The sequence below is a fragment of the Eulemur rufifrons genome, chromosome 19 (assembly GCF_041146395.1).
Source record: "Eulemur rufifrons isolate Redbay chromosome 19, OSU_ERuf_1, whole genome shotgun sequence".
Taxonomy (NCBI): domain Eukaryota; kingdom Metazoa; phylum Chordata; class Mammalia; order Primates; family Lemuridae; genus Eulemur; species Eulemur rufifrons.
Window position 1 is genome coordinate 19,613,258 of NC_091001.1, and position 18,253 is coordinate 19,631,510.

The window sequence follows — 18,253 nt, forward strand, 5'->3', positions numbered from 1 at the left end:
TTAGAAAGACCAAATTCAAGTAATGGTTACCTCTGGGCATAGAGGGAGGGTGACAGGACTGGGGAAATGCTTATGGGCTATTTTCTGTGGGTATAATATATATATTTTTTAAACCAATGATTGACAGGAACAAACACAAAGGTAACATAAAAGGTAACATTTTCTAAAACTGGTTGGCGGGTACAATAGTATTATTTTCTATACTTTTCATGCTTGAAATAATTCATTAAAATTAAAATTAACACAGGAATTCAGCACAGAATAGTATTTGTTTATTTATTTTTTTGCCTGAGTTTACTTCCTAGCTTTACCATTTGTAAGCTTTGTGACCCTGGGCAAGTCACATAATCTCTTTAAGCCTAATTTTCCTCAGCTGCAAGAGGGGGGTAAGTAGAGTACCCAGGAGATGAAGTACGATAACGATCACACAGCCTTCTCGGTGCCTGAGCCTTGCACACAGTAAGTGCTGAGTGTCAGCCAGTCTCAGCACCATCTTCATTTGACAGGGGAAGGGCATTCTTGAACCCCTTTGACTCTCTTCTCTTGACTCTCTTCAGAAGGTGAGAGGTGGGTGTCAGGTTTGCATAAGGAGTCTCTGGAAATGAGGATGTCAACCCTGGAACATTTTTTAAGTCTGATTTTACCAAGAAGCTGAGTTCTGACAAGGAGCTGCTGATGAAGTCTGCAAGGACACGGTGCTGATTAACCCAGCTGTACCTGCTGGGAGACGGTCCTCTGAAAGCATGAAAAGCTGTCAAATTCTCCCAGCGCTGTGGGGCCACAGTTACATGCTCAGCTCGGGGGGCTGGTTTCATGTGATCCGCCAGGACACCCACAGCGGCGCCCACTGCAGGCTTCTTGGTGGGAAGACAGGAACTCATCCTGCCCAGTCCCTCTGCAGTCACCCCTGTGCACCTGCTCCCTGCCTGCATCACACGAGGGCTGGCTGTGACCCGGATGTGCCCTGGCCTTATCAGTCAAAAAGACCAAAGAACTAAGACTGGAACGTTAGGACAAAAGTACGTAATCAACTGCTTCATGGACTCTGAAACAATGAGCCCCGACAATGCATAGGAGGGGCTTCCACAAAGCCCCTGCTGCGACAACCTGCTCTAGCCTAAATGTCAGACTCAGGGAGGTTGGGAACAACCCCCCTCCCACCTCCAGGGAGGCCCGCCCTTCCCAGCCCTGTCTCTGGCTTGCCCAGGGGACCAGCTTTAGCCAGTGGGACCTTAGTGGAAGTGACCCGACCGAAGCCTTCAGATGTGCTTGCACAGTTAGTTGTGCTTTTGAGCGTTTTTGCGATGAGACTGTCAGGGAGGAAAGACTTTTACTCTACACTCTTATGTTTTTGTTCCCAGGGGTTGAGAATTAAAGTAACAAAAGACAGATTGACAGAAGACATACAAGTTTTAGGAATATTTTACCTGCACAGGAGTTGACAGAAAGACATTAAACTCAGGTTGTTAGACTCAGGGTCTTATGTACCATTTTAACAAAGGAAAGGAGCCAAAGCTTGGGAAAAAAAAAAAAGCTTGGAAAGGCTTGGAAGAACGATGACTCCTGGGGAAGTGACTGGGACACTAAGGGGAGACGGAGTCACTGTAGTCAGGTGTGTTGTGCAGACTCCTGCAGGTGCTGACTCTCCACCTCTGGGGAGGAGTCTCTCTTCTTCCTCCTACAAGGAAGGAGGACAACTTCCCAAGGAAGATGCACACCCTGCTTGTAGGCAGCAAAGGGGAGGGCACGGAACTCTTCTGCCTCCACTGACTCTCAATAATCCCCAAACCAAAGTGGCATATTTGGGTGTGGCAGACACTGGTCCCACTTAAGACACACATGCCCCACTTGCCCACTGATGCCAGAAGAATAAAACTATGTGGGACCAAACCTGGACCTACTATCGCCTGGAACCAGGTCCCCTGAGTCCCCTACCCACAGGGGCCTGGGTGAGAAATAAACATGTAAAGCTATGTCCCTCTGAGACTTTGTGGTTGCTTATTACTCAGTGTTATTACAGCAATAGTTTATTTATCTGTTAAATGGCAAAACATTTATTAATATCTTAACTTGCAGTGGTTTTATGAGGATTAAGCAAACTATAAGCCTAATGTCTCAGATTGCAACATGCTGAGGATGCAGCAGTGGTCACACTGATATTGCCACCTGACTTGCAGTGGCTCCTCTACTCATGAGGAATCTCCCTTCCCAGAGGAAGCTGCACAGATAGTCCTGATGTTGCTCAGTGTCACTGTGATCCCCACACGCCGACCCCACTGCCAGCCGCTGGTGCTCAGGGCTCTGCCAGGTGACACTAGAAGTTGAGGTTCAGCACCTGCTGATAGACACAGCCTTGTCATTGGGTGGAACTGTCTGGAGAGTCACAAACAGCAAAGGTCTTGAACTTCATCATGCAAGACAGCTTCACTCATGTGTTTACTTAGCAAACATCTACCTTGTACTTATTACTCTCTGAGCAGTGTAGTTAGTGTACACTAAGCCAGGTTCAGGACTTACTGTAATTGCTTTGAGAAGGGGGATGAGGGTAGAAAATATTCTCTCCCTCATTTATACTCAATTAGTGAAGTCCACAGCCTGGTACAGCCCCAGAGAGTCAGAACTGAGTGAAATGGCTCTTTCGATTTTGAAACGTTTCTAGAATGGCAGGCTTAAGGAAAGCTCCGCTGATACTGCAACAGCAAACCCAAACCACTTTGCCCTGCAGCCTGTGGCCGAGCCTGGGTCGCAGCTCCCTACAGTCAGTTTCCTCTCCAGCCCCTCTAAGTCCTTCCCGGCCAGTGGCCCCCAAATCTGTCAGGCATGTCTGGGCCTGTCCCAGACACAAGCATGAATAACAGAGAAGACATTTCCCCACAGGACATTCCAGTCTCCATGCAAATGTGAGTCCACAGTGGCCTCTTGAGAGCTGAGGTGTCCTCCAACTGTTCCCAATACAGAGATGGGGGTCTTGCTAGAACCAGCTGACAGAAATGATGTATGGAAAGTGCCAGGTCAAGAGTAGCTAGTAGTCAAGAAGTGTCAGCTCTCTTCTATTTCCTGGAGTGGAGGAAACATGAGTTTTGGAGCATTTGGAATGACAAAGGGAAGGGCCAGAAAAACCTAATGTTGTACTTCAGACCTTGATGACAGCTCAGAGACATCAGAGTCAGGCCAGTGAAGTGGTGTGGCTGTTGGCCGCTGGAGCTTACCCAGTGGGGAGAAGAGGCCAGGTGTCCTTGCTCTGGGTGATTTCAGACATGGAGATACAAGACACCCTTTGGGTGGTGAAGTTATTAGAAGGCTTCTAGGAATTCCTGTAAACATTTCTAAGTACTAATAAATACTACTTACCCAATAGTACTATATACCTAATAGTACTACCTAATAGTATTATGAGTACTATTTTTCTGACATTTGTGACTACGTATTATTTAGGCTTGCCATAACAAAAGACCACAGGAATTTATTTTCTCAAAGTCCGGGAGGCTGGAAGGCCAAGTTCAAGGTGTTGCCAGGTTTGGTTCCTTCCATGGCTGCTCACTTTGGCTTGTAGACAGATGCCTTCTCTGTGTTCTCACCTGGTGGTCTCCCTGTGCACTCGTGCCCCTGGTGTCTCTGTGTCCAAATTTCCTCTTCTTATAAGGCCACCCTGTTCGATTAGGGCCCACCCTAATGGCCTCATTTGAACTTAATCACGTCTCTAAAGAACCTCTCTCCGAATACAGTCTCATTTTGAGGCACTCGGTGTTAGGACTTCAACATGTAAATTTTGAGGGGACACCATTTAGCCCATAACACACTTCAAGTATTAATTGGTGTTATTCATCTAAAATGTCATTGCATTTTATTTGGGGATGAAGGTGGGACCCACACGTATAACCATTGTGGGAACCACTTTGCAGTCTCCTGGGCTTGCCCTGGCTGACTTTGCCTGTGCTCCTGCCCAGACACCCTTCTTCCTGCTCTTCAAAGCTGCTAGTCCTCGGTTCACAGTCTCTATGCTACATGGAGGGAAGAGCAGGAGGGGGCTTCATAAACCAGCACCCCCTGAGACACGCTGACACTCCAGGTGCAGACAGGAGAGCTGGGGTGCAGCCCATGATGGGAAACCAGGGTCAGAGAGATCAGGTGCCTGACAGGGACAATTAATTGAAAGCAGCTTTGGTGGGGAGGGGACAGGTTGTGCCCAGGCATCAGAGCCACACCTACCAATGCCCTTCCTGGTTTCGTGGCCTCTGAGCAAGATGTTCTGCCTGGCCGAGCAGCTCGGCTGCAAGAGGTGATGTGACATGTGAGCCAGACCAGTTCTCGAAGCTCACTCCAGTACATATTCTGCAGGGAGTGAACACACAATAGAAAAGAAAAACTCTTTTTTCCCCCCAGTCCTTGATTTCCTTATGTTGACCACAGAGGAATGACTGTTAGTATCTCTAGTGCATCATAGTTACCCTTAAGAATAGGCTTGTTTTCCCCAAATGACACATTGAAGTTGTTTGCTACTCTGCAAGCTGTCATTGGGCCACTTTCAGTTTCTTTTTTTCTTTTTTTTTTTTAATTACGAGACCAACTGACGTGCGTTCAGGTAGCCACCTTCTCTGTTTGCATAGTTTGGAGAGGGCAAGTGCAGGCCTGCAGACAGCTCACTCACGGCTGAGTTCCTGGGTCACGCTAAGCACCTGGGCTCCAGTGCTCTGCTTGTCAACAGAAGCCTCTGCCCTGCTCTCTTTCCCACTGTTCCTTGAAATGCCATGTGCACATCCTCACCCAGTGCCCTTGCTCACATGGCTCTGCCCATCTGACACGTCCCCTCCTACCTGCCTGACCCAAATCCTGCCCATCCATCAAGACTCACCCCCACCCCTGTGACCATCTTGCACTTAGTGGCTGCCACTCATTGCCCTGTGAAGTAAAAATAAAATCCTAAGCTCTTGATACACTGAATGTACCCTTCTTGGCCAAAGAGACTCCAGCAAAACTTTTTAAAAACTGTTTCCCAGCCATGATGAGATGATGACATAGGAGGTTGGTCACATCCCATTATGCCCCCTTCCTCACTCACCAAGCCTGAGTAATTTTTAAAAATTTTTTTAGAGATGGGATCTTGCTATGTTCCCCAGGCTGGTCTTCAATTCCTGGTCTTAGGCAATCCTCCTCCCTGTGCCTCTCGAAATGCTTGGATTACAGGAGTGAATCACCTTAACCAGCTTCATTCCAAAATTTATGTAGAAATGCAGTGGACCTAGAATACCTAAAGCTATGTTAAAAAAAAAAAAAAAAAAAAGTAACAGAGTTGGAGGACTAACACCACCTGATTTCATGACTTACTATGATGCTATAGTCATTAAGACAGTGTATTGGCATAAATATAGATACATAGATAAATCGGATAGAATAGAGTTTCCAGAAAGAGAACCACACATATGTGGTCAATTGATTTTCAACAAAGTTCCCAAAGCATCTAATTGCCTTGGAGAAAGAATAATCTTTTTTGTAAAAACAACTTGATAGCTATATGAAAAAAAAAATAAAAAGACCTGACCCCTTACACCATATACAAAAATTAACTCAAATGGATCACAGACCTAAATGTACAGGCCATAATTATAAAAATTCTAGAAGAAAATATTAGTACCTTTGAATTTGGCAGAGATTTTGTAATAGGGCACAAAAAACCATGAACTATAAAAATATATTAGTTAATCAGACCTGATCAAAACGAAAACCTCTTATTCTTCAAAAGACACTGTTATAGAAATGAAAAGGCAAGCCACAAACCTGGAGAATGTATCTGCAAAACATATACGTTAGCCAACAGGAGCAGCCAGTAGGCTTTGCCACTGTACCAGCGTACAGAGGGATCACATCTCTGTGGCAGGGGGATCCTGGGAGAGGAGGCGTTTTACCTAAAGAACCTGAGCATCACCCAAAGGCACCCTATTAGCTTGTCACGTAGGACTAAATAGTTCACTGAAGCCCCTCCGCCACACACCCCTATCTACATCCAGAAACACATTCAAATGCACAGCTGAGTGTGCTGCAAATAAATCTGAAACCCCACTATGAAGATAATATTAATACAAGAACTGTTTCAAGGCATTTGATGATCAAGGGTGTCAACGTATTTCTCATGATAGGTTGCAACCGGCAGGCTGGGAAGCGGACTCTGGCTGAGATGAGACCAAAAGCAGCCACCTCCCTCGGGGAAAGGGAGGACAAGGGTTTACCCTAAATGGGTCGGCTAAATATACACCTTGAACAGGTACGTATCAGAGGAGGAGCTGTGAATATCCATGAAGGCGGTCATGCACACGTGTGTTAAGCAAACATGAGTGTTACATAAATGCCATGTTCACTTTGGGGTAGAGACTTAACCTTAAGATGCAGTAAAGTTCGTCTCTGTACATGAAAAGGTGAAACAAAGAACACAAACGCCCGTTGCGCACGGCCTTCGTAAATAGGGCAGAACCAGTCCCTGGCCGGTGGTCAGTGGTTGTTCATCAGGAAGAAACGCTTTGTAAACAGGCCAGCTACTTAAAAAGGGAGAGGGCTCTGGCCACAGCATCAAGCCGTTAGTTGAAGTCAGTGGAGGAATCTTCCTTTTCGTTTTCTAGGGCTGACTTCTTTTCAACTCTCAGAAAAAAAAGTCTGGTGACAGGCACTGAGGAAAAGGGTGTACTGAGGTGTGAGTGACCTCCAGTCTCATTACGGCTGGGACACTTCATTTTTTAAAAAGTTTTCCTGGAGTCTCTTTGGCCAAGAGGGATCTGTTCAGTGTATCGAGGGGCTTAGGATTTTATTTTATTTTTATTTTATTTAGGGCAATGGGTGGCAGCCATGAAGGGCAAGATGGTCACAGGGAGGGGCTGAGTCTTGATGGGTGGACAGGATTTGGGTCAGGCAGGTAGGAGGGGACGTGTCAGATGGGGAGAGCCATGTGAGCAAGGGCACTGGGTGAGGACGTGCACATGGCGTTTCAAGGAACAGTGGGAAAGAGAGCAGGGCAGACGCTTCTGTTGACAACAGAGCCCTGGAGCCCAGTTGCTTAGCGTGACCCAGGAACTCAGCCGTGAGCGAGCTGTCTACAGGCCTGCACTTGCCCTCTGGAAACTATGCAAACAGAAAGCCAGAGAAGGTGGCTACCTGAACGCATGTCAGTTGGTTCCTCCATGGGTCCAGAAACTAAAAGTGGCCCAATGACAACTCGCAGAGTAGCAAACAGCTTCAATGTGTCACTTGAGGAAACCAAGCCTGTTCTTAGGGGGCAAGTCTGAGGCACTAGACATACTAGCAGTCACTCCCCCTGTCGTCAACATAAGGAAATCCGGGGCTGGGAACAAAGCTGGCTGGCACCCTGCAAGGCGAGCTCTTCTTTTCTACCGTGTGTTCACTCCCTGCAGAATATGTACTGGAGTGAGCTTCGAGAACTGGCCTGGCTCACATGTCACATCACTTCTTGTGGCCCAGCTGCTCAGCCAGGCAGAACATCTTGCTCAGAGGCCACGAAACCAGGAAGGGCATTGGTAGGTGTGGCTCTGATGCCTGGGCACAGCCTGTCCCCTCCCCACCAAAGCTGCTTTCAATTAATTGTCCCTGTCAGGCACCAGATCTCTCTCCCTCTGACCCTGGTTTCCCATCATGGGCTGCACCCCAGGCCTCCTGTCTGCATCTGGAGTGTCAGCGTGTCTCAGGGGTTGCTGGTTTGTGAAGCCCCCTCCTGCTCTTCCCTCCACTTGGCACAGAGACTGTGAACCGCAGGACTAGCAGCTTTGAAGAGCAGGAAGAAGGGTGTCTGGGCAGGAGCACAGGCAAGGTCAGCCAGGGCAAGCCCAGGAGACTGCAAAGTGGTTCCCACAATGGTTATACATGTGGGTCCCGCCTCCATCCCCAAATAAAAATGCAATGACATTTTAGATGAATAATGCCAATTTATATTTGAAGAAGAGTGTTATGGGCTAAATGGTGTCCCCTTCAACATGTAAAATGTTGAAGTCCTAACACCCAGTGCCTCAAAATGAGACTGTATTCGGAGAGAGGTTCTTTAGAGACGTGATTAAGTTCAAATGAGGCCATTAGGGTGGGCCCTAATCGAACAGGGTGGCCTTATAAGAAGAGGAAATTTGGACACAGAGATACCAGGGGCACGAGTGCACAGGGAGACCACCAGGTGAGAACACAGAGAAGACACCGGTCTGCAAGCCAAGGTGAGCAGCCATAGAAGCAACCAAACCTGGCAACACCTTGAACTTGGCCTTCCAGCCTCCAGGACTTTGAGAAAATAAATTCTTGTGGTCTTTTGTTATGGCAGGCCTAAATAATACGTAGTCACAAATGTCAGAAAAATAGTACTTATAATACTATTAGGTAGTACTATTAGGTAAATAGTACTATTGGGTAAGTAGTATTTATTAGTACTTAGAAATGTTTACAGGAATTCCTAGAAGCCTTCTAATAACTTCACCACCCAAAGGGTGTCTTGTATCTCCATGTCTGAAATTACCCAGAGCAAGGACACCTGGCCTCTTCTCCCCACTGGGTAAGCTCCAGCAGCCAACAGCCACACCACTTCACTGGCTTGACTCTGATGTCTCTGAGCTGTCATCAAGGTCTGAAGTACAACATTGGGTTTTTCTGGCCCTTCCCTTTGTCATTCCAAATGCTCCAAAACTCATGTTTCCTCCACTCCAGGAAATAGAAGAGAGCTGACACTTCTTGACTACTAGCTACTGTTCACCTGGCACTTTCCATACATCATCTCTGTCAGCTGGTTCTAGCAAAGACCCCATCTCTGCATTGGGAACAGTTGGAGGACACCTCAGCTCTCAAGAGGCCACTGCGGACTCACATTTGCATGGAGACTGGAATGTCCTGTGGGGAAATGTCTTCTCTGTTATTCATGCTTGTGTCTGGGACATGGCCAGACATGCCTGACAGATTTGGGGGCCACTGGCCGGGAAGGACTTAGAGGGGCTGGAGAGGAAACTGACTGTAGGGAGCTGCGACCCAGGCTCGGCCACAGGCTGCAGGGCAAAGTGGTTTGGGTTTGCTGTTGCAGTATCAGCGGAGCTTTCCTTAAGCCTGCCATTCTAGAAACATTTCAAAATCGAAAGAGCCATTTCACTCAGTTCTGACTCTCTGGGGCTGTACCAGGCTGTGGACTTCACTAATTGAGTATAAAAGAGGGAGAGAATATTTTCTACCCTCATCCCCCTTCTCAAAGCAATTACTGTAAGTCCTGAACCTGGCTTAGTGTACACTAACTACACTGCTCAGAGAGTAATAAGTACATGGTAGATGTTTGCTAAGTAAACAGATGAGTGGAGCTGTCTTGCATGATGAAGTTCAAGACCTCTGCTGTTTGTGACTCTCCAGACAGCTCCACCCAATGACAAGGCTGAGTCTATCAGCAGGTGCTGAACCTCAACTTCAAGTGTCACCTGGCAGAGCCCTGAGCACCAGCGGCTGGCAGTGGGGTCGGCGTGTGGGGATCGCAGTGACACTGAGCAACATCAGGACTATCTGTGCAGCTTCCTCTGGGAAGGGAGATTCCTCATGAGTAGAGGAGCCACTGCAAGTCAGGTGGCAATATCAGTGTGACCACTGCTGCATCCTCAGCATGTTGCAATCTGAGACATTAGGCTTATAGTTTGCTTAATCCTCATAAAACCACTGCAAGTTAAGATATCAATAAATGTTTCGCCATTTAACAGATAAATAAACTATTGCTGTAATAACACTGAGTAATAAGCAACCACAAAGTCTCAGAGGGACATAGCTTTACATGTTTATTTCTCACCCAGGCCCCTGTGGGTAGGGGGACTCAGGGGACCTGGTTCCAGGCGATAGTAGGTCCAGGTTTGGTCCCACATAGTTTTATTCTTCTGGCATCAGTGGGCAAGTGGGGCATGTGTGTCTTAAGTGGGACCAGTGTCTGCCACACCCAAATACGCCACTTTGGTTTGGGGATTATTGAGAGTCAGTGGAGGCAGAAGAGTTCCGTGCCCTCCCCTTTGCTGCCTACAAGCAGGGTGTGCATCTTCCTTGGGAAGTTGTCCTCCTTCCGTGTAGGAGGAGGAAGAGAGACTCCTCCCCAGAGGTGGAGAGTCAGCACCTGCAGGAGTCTGCACAACACACCTGACTACAGTGACTCCGTCTTCCCCTAGTGTCCTAGTCACTTCCCCAGGAGTCATCGTTCTTCCAAGCCTTTCCAAGCTTTTTTTTTTTTTCCCAAGCTTTGGCTCCTTTCCTTTGTTAAAATGGTACGTAAGACCCTGACTCTAACAACCTGAGTTTAAGGTCTTTCTGTCAACTCCTGTGCAGGTAAAATATTCCTAAAACTTGTATGTCTTCTGTCAATCTGTCTTTTGTTGCTTTAATTCTCAACCCCTGGGAACAAAAACATAAGAGGGTAGAGTAAAAGTCTTTCCTCCCTGACAGTCTCATCGCAAAAACACTCAAAAGCAGAACTAATTGTGCAAGCACATCTGAAGGCTTCGGTCGGGTCACTTCCACTAAGGTCCCACTGGCTAAAGCTGGTCCCCTGGGCAAGCCAGAGACAGGGCTGGGAAGGGCGGGCCTCCCTGGAGGCGGGAGGGGGGTGGTTCCCAACCTCCCTGAGTCTGACATTTAAGCTAGAGCAGGCTTTCCCAGCAGGGGCTTTGTGGAAGCCCCTCCTACGCATTGTCGGGGCTCATTGTTTCAGAGTCCATGAAGCAGTTGATTACGTACTTTTGTCCTAACGTTCCAGTCTTAGTTCTTTGGTCTTTTTGACTGATAAGGCCAGGGCACATCCGGGTCACAGCCAGCCCTCGTGTGATGCAGGCAGGGAGCAGGTGCACAGGGGTGACTGCAGAGGGACTGGGCAGGATGAGCTCCTGTCTTCCCACCAAGAAGCCTGCAGTGGGCGCCGCTGTGGGTGTCCTGGCGGATCACATGAAACAAGCCCCCCCGAGCTGGGCATGTAACTGTGGCCCCACAGCGCTGGGAGAATTTGACAGCTTTTCATGCTTTCAGAGGACCGTCTCCCAGCAGGTACAGCTGGGTTAATCAGCACCGTGTCCTCGCAGACTTCATCAGCGGCTCCTTGTCAGAACTCAGCTTCTTGGTAAAATCAGACTTAAAAAATGTTCCAGGGTGACATCCTCATTTCCAGAGACTCCTTATGCAAACCTGACACCCACCTCTCACCTTCTGAAGAGAGTCAAGAGAAGAGAGTCAAAGGGGTTCAAGAATGCCCTTCCCCTGTCAAATGAAGATGGTGCTGAGACTGGCTGACACTCAGCACTTACTGTGTGCAAGGCTCAGGCACCGAGAAGGTTGTGTGAGCGTTATCGTACTTCATCTCCTGGGTACTCTACTCATCCCCATCTTGCAGCTGAGGAAAATTAGGCTTAAAGAGATTATGTGACTTGCCCAGGGTCATAACGCTTACAAATGGTAAAGCTAGGAAGTAAACTCAGGCAAAAAAATAAATAAAAACCCTGTGCTTTTTAGTATTCTGTACTAAATTCCTGTGTTAATTTTAATTTTAATGAACTATTTCAAGCATGAAAAGTATAGAAAATAATACTATTGTACCCACCAACCAGTTGTATAAAATGTTACCTTTTTGGTTACCTTTTTATTTGTTCTTTTCAATCATTGGTTTTAAAAATATATATATTATTCCCACAGAAAATAGCCCATAAGCATTTCCCCAGTCCTGTCACCCTCCCTCTATGCCCAGAGGTAACCATTACTTGAATTTGGTCTTTCTAATTCCAGTATATTTGTTATATTCTTACTACATATGTAGATAAGCAGAAACATTACATAGAATTATTTTAATGTTTTAAAATTCTATTTAAATAGTATCCTTCTAAATTTGCTTTTCACTCCCCTGTATGTGTTTGCAGTTTATGCATGTGGACATGTATAGGAATATTGCTATACAGTATTCCATTTTGTAATAATACTATTATTTATCCATTTTCCTGTTGTTCCTTGCTAATACAAATAATAGGTCAGTGGATATTTTCTGTGCACCTCTTTATGCAGATATGCTAGAAGTTTTCCAGGATGTTTTCCAACAAAGTACAGTTACTGTGTCAAAGGACAGGAATATTTTCTGCTTTACTGCCATGTAGTTCTCCAACGTGGAAAGACCAACTTACACACCCACCAGGAAGGTAAGAGTGCTTTCCATATCCTGTATCCTCACCAATACTTGGGACTATCATAATGTCAAATGTTTTCCAATCTATTGGCAGTAAAATGGAAGCTTATTTTGATTTATAGTTCCCTCATTGTTACAATGAGCCTTTTTGATTATGTTGAGTGGCCATTCATGTTTCTTCTGTGAATGCTTTAATTGTATTTTCTGCCCATTTTTATACTAAATTTCTTTTTCTTATTGATTTCAAATTCTGGATACTAGTCTTTCCTCAGTTACATGTGTTGAAAATACATTCTCCTCATATGTTACTTATCTTTTAAACTTTTTATGATGCGTTTGACTGTATCGCAAATTTTAATTTTACTGTAGTCGATTTACTGAATCTATATATTAATCTTTCTTTTGAAAGATAATACATGCACAAAGCTCGGAATTCAAGAGACAAATTGAAAAATCTCTTTTCTGTCTCTTCGATCATGCAATTCCCCTTGGTCTCCTCCCAGAATTACCTGTGTACATAAAAACAAAACATAAATAAGTATTTTCACTTTTTGAATCCAAGTATTAGCATAGTGTGTGCACTGTTATTCACCTTGGGTTTCTTTCTTCCTTTACTGCATATGCTGGGGGTTATTCCACATTGGTACTATACTTAAAAGAGTTTCCTCATTTTTTTTACGGCTCCATAATAGCCCATAGTATGAGTGTACTGCAATTTGTGTTTAACCAGTTCCTTGCTGATTAATATTTAGTGGTTTCTTTCCCATCTTTTGCTATTACCAGCAATGTTGCATTGAGTAACCTTGGTCTTTTATCTTGGCATGTGTGTGGATATGTCTGGGGAACACATTCCTCCATATGGAAATGTAGGGCCAAAGGGTTTGTGCTACTGTGATTTGATAGATCTTGCCGATTCCCTCCATAGGGGTTGGAAAACTTCACTCCCCGCAGCACTGTAAGGTCTGTTTCCTCCATGGAGAACAATATCATAAATCAGACTTCTGGATTTTTACCAGCCTGATAGGTGGAAAATGGGATCTCAGAGTGGTTTTGATTTGCATTTCTGTTACTATTGGTGAAGTTGCACTTAGGGCACAGAAATTGTATAGTTTTACATTTTTAAGACCACTTATGTATACTTTTCTGTGATTTGTCTGTTCATATCAAATTATTGGTACTTTAGTTAATGGCAAAAGTTCTTTGTAGGTGAAACTAGCTCTTTGTCTGTGACATAAATTGTAGATTTTTTTTCCAGTTGGATCACTGACCTTTTGTCTATACTCACAGTGGTTTTTCCCATGCGTATGGTCCAATTTATTTGTGTTTCATTTTAGGATTTGAGCTTTCTCTGCTTGTGTTATGTGGTTCCTTATTTAATGTCATCAAAATATTCTCCTACATTAAAGAAAATTATAATATTTTGCATTTTTACATTTAGGTCTTCAACTCATTTGAAATTGAATATTGTTCCTGGCATGAGGTAAGAAAGCAATTTTATTAATATTGTATTGTGTATATACATAACTAGCTGTACCATTTATCGAATAATCCCTGTCGTCCCAACAGACCAATGCTGGTACTTCTGGAGATGATAAAATTTCCTCCTATATGAGGATACCTGTGAGTTCTCCCTTCTGCTCCTCTGCTCTGCTCCAGAGCCGCATAACCATTCCATGAACACACGGGAAAGGCTCATCTGTGCATGGCCCTTTGGACTGTGTGGGGGAGGCCAATGGTCCCGTGGGGCTTGGGCCACTCCAGTCCAGCAACATGGACTCAACATCATGAAGATTTCAAGCCTCACAAAATCCATCTGAAAACTCCCCTGATTTTACGATTGTCTTGGAAGAGCAAAGGCACAAAGAGTAGTTAAGAAAACCTTGGAGAAAGAAAAAAAGGAGTGAGTTGTCTTATCAGACAGATCATTGAAATTTCATCATCTTCTTTTAAGGCTCATGAAGTTTTATAATTTTTATCCTAAAGGGTTAACAAATCTATTGTTAAATCTATTCTTCAATATGTTACTGCCTTGTGGCTATTGCACATCCCATTTTTTTCCCTTGCTGAAAGAGTGAGAAGATCACAATGATGATGATAATAATGGCAAACAGCTATTACGTATGTAGCCGAGCACTGCTGTACGGTCTGTTTATACTTTCACACATTTGATCTCCAGAAAAAACACACGAAGTATTTCTATGATTACTCCCGTTTTATAGAGGAAGAAACGGAGGCACTGAGAAGTTCATTCCTTTGCCCAAGGCCACCCCGTGGGTGGACAGGAGAGCTGGGATGGAAGCCCCACCAGGGTGGCTTTGGAGAATGAGGGAACCTCTGAGACAGAGGACGCACGCTCTGTGACACAGCTGCAGCCACGTGTTTTCCAGCCTTACTTAAGGCTCACGGCAACCCTGCGCAGGGAGGATTGTCATTCCTGTTCCTAAAATGCAGAAACTGAGGCCCGGAAAGATGAGCGACTGGCCCCAGGTCCTCTTGCAGGGGGACGTGGAGGTGAGGGGAGCCGCCTGCCCTGTGCCCACCTCCCGTGGCCCTGCTGGTTCTCACCTGCTGGGAGCCGGTGGGGCCTCTCTCTTCCATGAGGTTTCAGGAGTGGGGGTCTGAGTGACCCCAAGCCAACGCTTGCTCCCTAATGGCAAGCATGAACACAAATGAGGCATAAAAAGAAAGTGTCTCATCTTTATGAGTGTGTTTAAAGCATGTGTTGTCAGCCCTTCTCTATCTGAAGAGGTTAGTGAAGAGTGGGATGGTTATGGGCTGACCTCCCTCCCGGGCATAGAGGGACCGCCCAGGGCAGCCACTGAGCTCTATCAGTCAATCAACAAACACGCAGCGAGTGGGAATCATGTGCAAGGCACTGGGCCTCCCACACCTGGTGGGCTGCCGGGCAGCTGCTCTGTGGCTCCTCAGGGGACGTGCCAATCACACACAGGAGCCCACTCTGCTAAGAGGTAGCAGTCCTGGGGAGGGGCGAGAGAGCTCCCAGAGTCCCACAGCCATGACGTGACCTGCTCTCAGCTCTCCAGGTTCATCGGGGAAGTGGCCTAAATACACGTTTAAGATCACGAGTGTCACCTCTGGAAAGTAGACTATTGAAGATCTGAGATCTTATGATCTTCTCCAAACAAAGCTAGGAGACTCTGGCTCTATTTTACTTGTGTTTAAATATTTTTTATCATTTAAAAGAATAGCATGTAAATTACAGAAAAGTCTGGAGAGTACAGGGAAGCATAAAAATTTCCGTGGCTGGGCTCTGTCATTGCCAGCAGGTGTACACTGTCAGGCACTGCAGGTAGGGAGATGGATCCATAGATGGACAGAAAACACTGCTTTATTATCCTTTTGACTTAACTCTTGTTTTCACTTAACAGAACAACTTTCTATGTCAAAAAATTACTTTTTCTTTGGCATTCCTTTAATGGTTGAATTATATTTCGTTCCATGGGTTTGTTGCATTTGGTTTATTCAATCCCCCATGTGGAGTATTTATGTTACCTCTCATCTTTGGTTACTATAATCAATTCTGAAAGATACTTGGTAGCCACATCTTTGTAGTTTCCACATTAATTCCCTTGGGACAAATTCTCAGAAGGGGGATTGCTGCATCAATGGGAATGTACAGTGTAGGAATTGCTCCACGTGGCCGGCTGTGTTTGGCAGCGCAGACTGGGCCTGGCCTGACCATTCTGCTTAAGATACTTGGATTTCCAACTGGCTTCTCAGCAGCTCTGGCCTCCAGGGGCTGGCTCCATTCTGGGTCTCAACAGCTGGCTCAGCCTTGCTGGCCGGTAGTAGCGGGACCCTCACCAGGCAAACGTGCCTTCATCTGTTGCTTTCACCCTGAAGCTGCCGTGAGACAGAAGGTAAATCTTTATGGAGACCTCTGAACCCTAGAACTGACAGCTCCAGGTTAGAACCAGCTCTGAAAATCTCTTGGGGATGTGCTTGGGGGAAGGAGAAAGATAAAAGTGCCTCCTAAAACCACTGATTTGAGTAAGGGAGTCAAACATTAACTATATTGTATTGTATATTGAAGATTAGCTAAGAGTAGATTTTTGGTGCTCTTACCATACACACACACACACACATACACACACACACACACAAAAGGTGATTGTGGAAGGTGATCTATGTGTTAATTGGCTTGCCTATAGTAATGAATTCACTAGGTATATGTATGTCAAAGCATCACGCCATAGACCTTAAAACAAACAAACAAGTAAATAAATGAGTCGAATGACTCTCAAACTGGCACAGGTATTACAGAAAATATTATATCTCTTCTAATTTATTGAGCTGGGTGTGGTGACTCAAACCTGTAATCTCTATGCTTTGGGAGGCTGAAGCAGGATGATCACTTGAAGCTGGAATTTGAGATCAAGGTGGGCAAATAGTGAGATCCCATATCTACAAAAAATGGGGAAAAAAATTGGCTGGCTGTAGCGGTATGTGCCTGTAGTCCCAGCTACCCAGGAGGCTGACATGGGGAGGATGGCTGGACCCCAAGGTTTTGAGGCTGCAGTGAGTTATGATCACACAACTGCACTCCAGGCTGGGTGATAGAGCACGATCTTATCTCAAAAACAGAGAATGATTTATTGGAGGCCAGTGTGCTATATCAGTTCAATTGGCTGAAACATACATAGGCACGGGTAGCTTCACTTTGAATTAGTTGATCCATTTTTGGTTTGTTTTTATTTTTCATTACAATCAAACTAAACTGTGTTTCCACTGGTATTTTGGTTTAGAAGAGAATGTGTGGACTTTGAAGTCAAACCAGCTGGGTTCAAATCCTGGCTCTTATACTCATTAGAAATCTTCCTTGAACAAGAGGCTTAACTTCTTTGTGCCTCAGTTTCCATATCTATAAAATAGGAATAAGAACACATACTTCATTAGCTGTAGCAAGAGTTAAAAGAGAAAACAAAGACTGTACCCCCGAGGGTCTAGCATATAGTAAATAGTTGAACAACATTAATTCTCTTTTTCTCTTCTCTTATTTCAGCAGCAAATCTGCTGTGGTTTATATATTGTAAACCTGGAGTCCTCCCCAAGTGTTTCATTTACAGATTCAAGTTTATCGACTATCTTGTATTAGTGTGGGGTCTTATTTCAGTTAAGCCCTCACTGTGATTGAATGTGATCACATTTTGAACACTGTGAAATACTCTACCATTACTACCAGGGTGGATAAAACTTTTCATGTTCAGGAATGTTAGAAAAGCAAACAAAGAAAGCAAATGACCTAAATGACAGAGATCCTATCAGCTCCTCTGTGTAAAGGTTGGCCTGGCTGTGCGGATGTGTAGAAGGCACTGAGCTCCAACTAGGGGATTTGGATGTTACCACAGTGGTTTGCATCATTCATTCTTTCCATTGTCTTTATAAATTAAATCAATTTGAAAGTGTCACTCAACTTATGTTTGATAAAACCATAAACAGAGAGCAGTTCCCCCACTTACACACCACACGGAAGCTTAGAAACTTTCCTCCCTGTTCTTTGTTTGACATGCTGAGCAACCTGTTCTGGCCTCTCCCCCATTCCCAGACTAGAGCTTAGGGTTCCTGGCCTTTCTTTATCTGTCTTCATGTGTATTTCACAAAGATCAAAATCATGTAGGGAAAAAAAATCATGTAGGAAGACCATTGAGCGGGGAAAAATAGTCTCTTCAACTACTGGTGCTGGGACAACTGAATTTCCACATGTGAAAGAATGAAGTTTGACCCCTACCTCCCTCAAATACAAACGTTATCTCAAAACTGGTTCAACAACCTAAATATAACAGCCATGGATCTGACAATCTTTATAACCTTGGATTTGACAATGGATCCTTAGATGTGACACCAAAGCATAAGCAACAAATGAAAACATTGATAAATTGGACTTCATCAAAGTTAAAAACATTCATGCATCAAAGGACGTTATCAATAAAGTGAAAATATAACCTGTGGGTGGGAGAAAATATGTACAAATCATATATGTGATAGGGGTCTAGAATCCAGAATATATAAAGAACTCTTACAACTTAACAAAAAGACAAACAACCTAATTTTTAAAACTAGGCAGAGGGCTTGAATAGACAT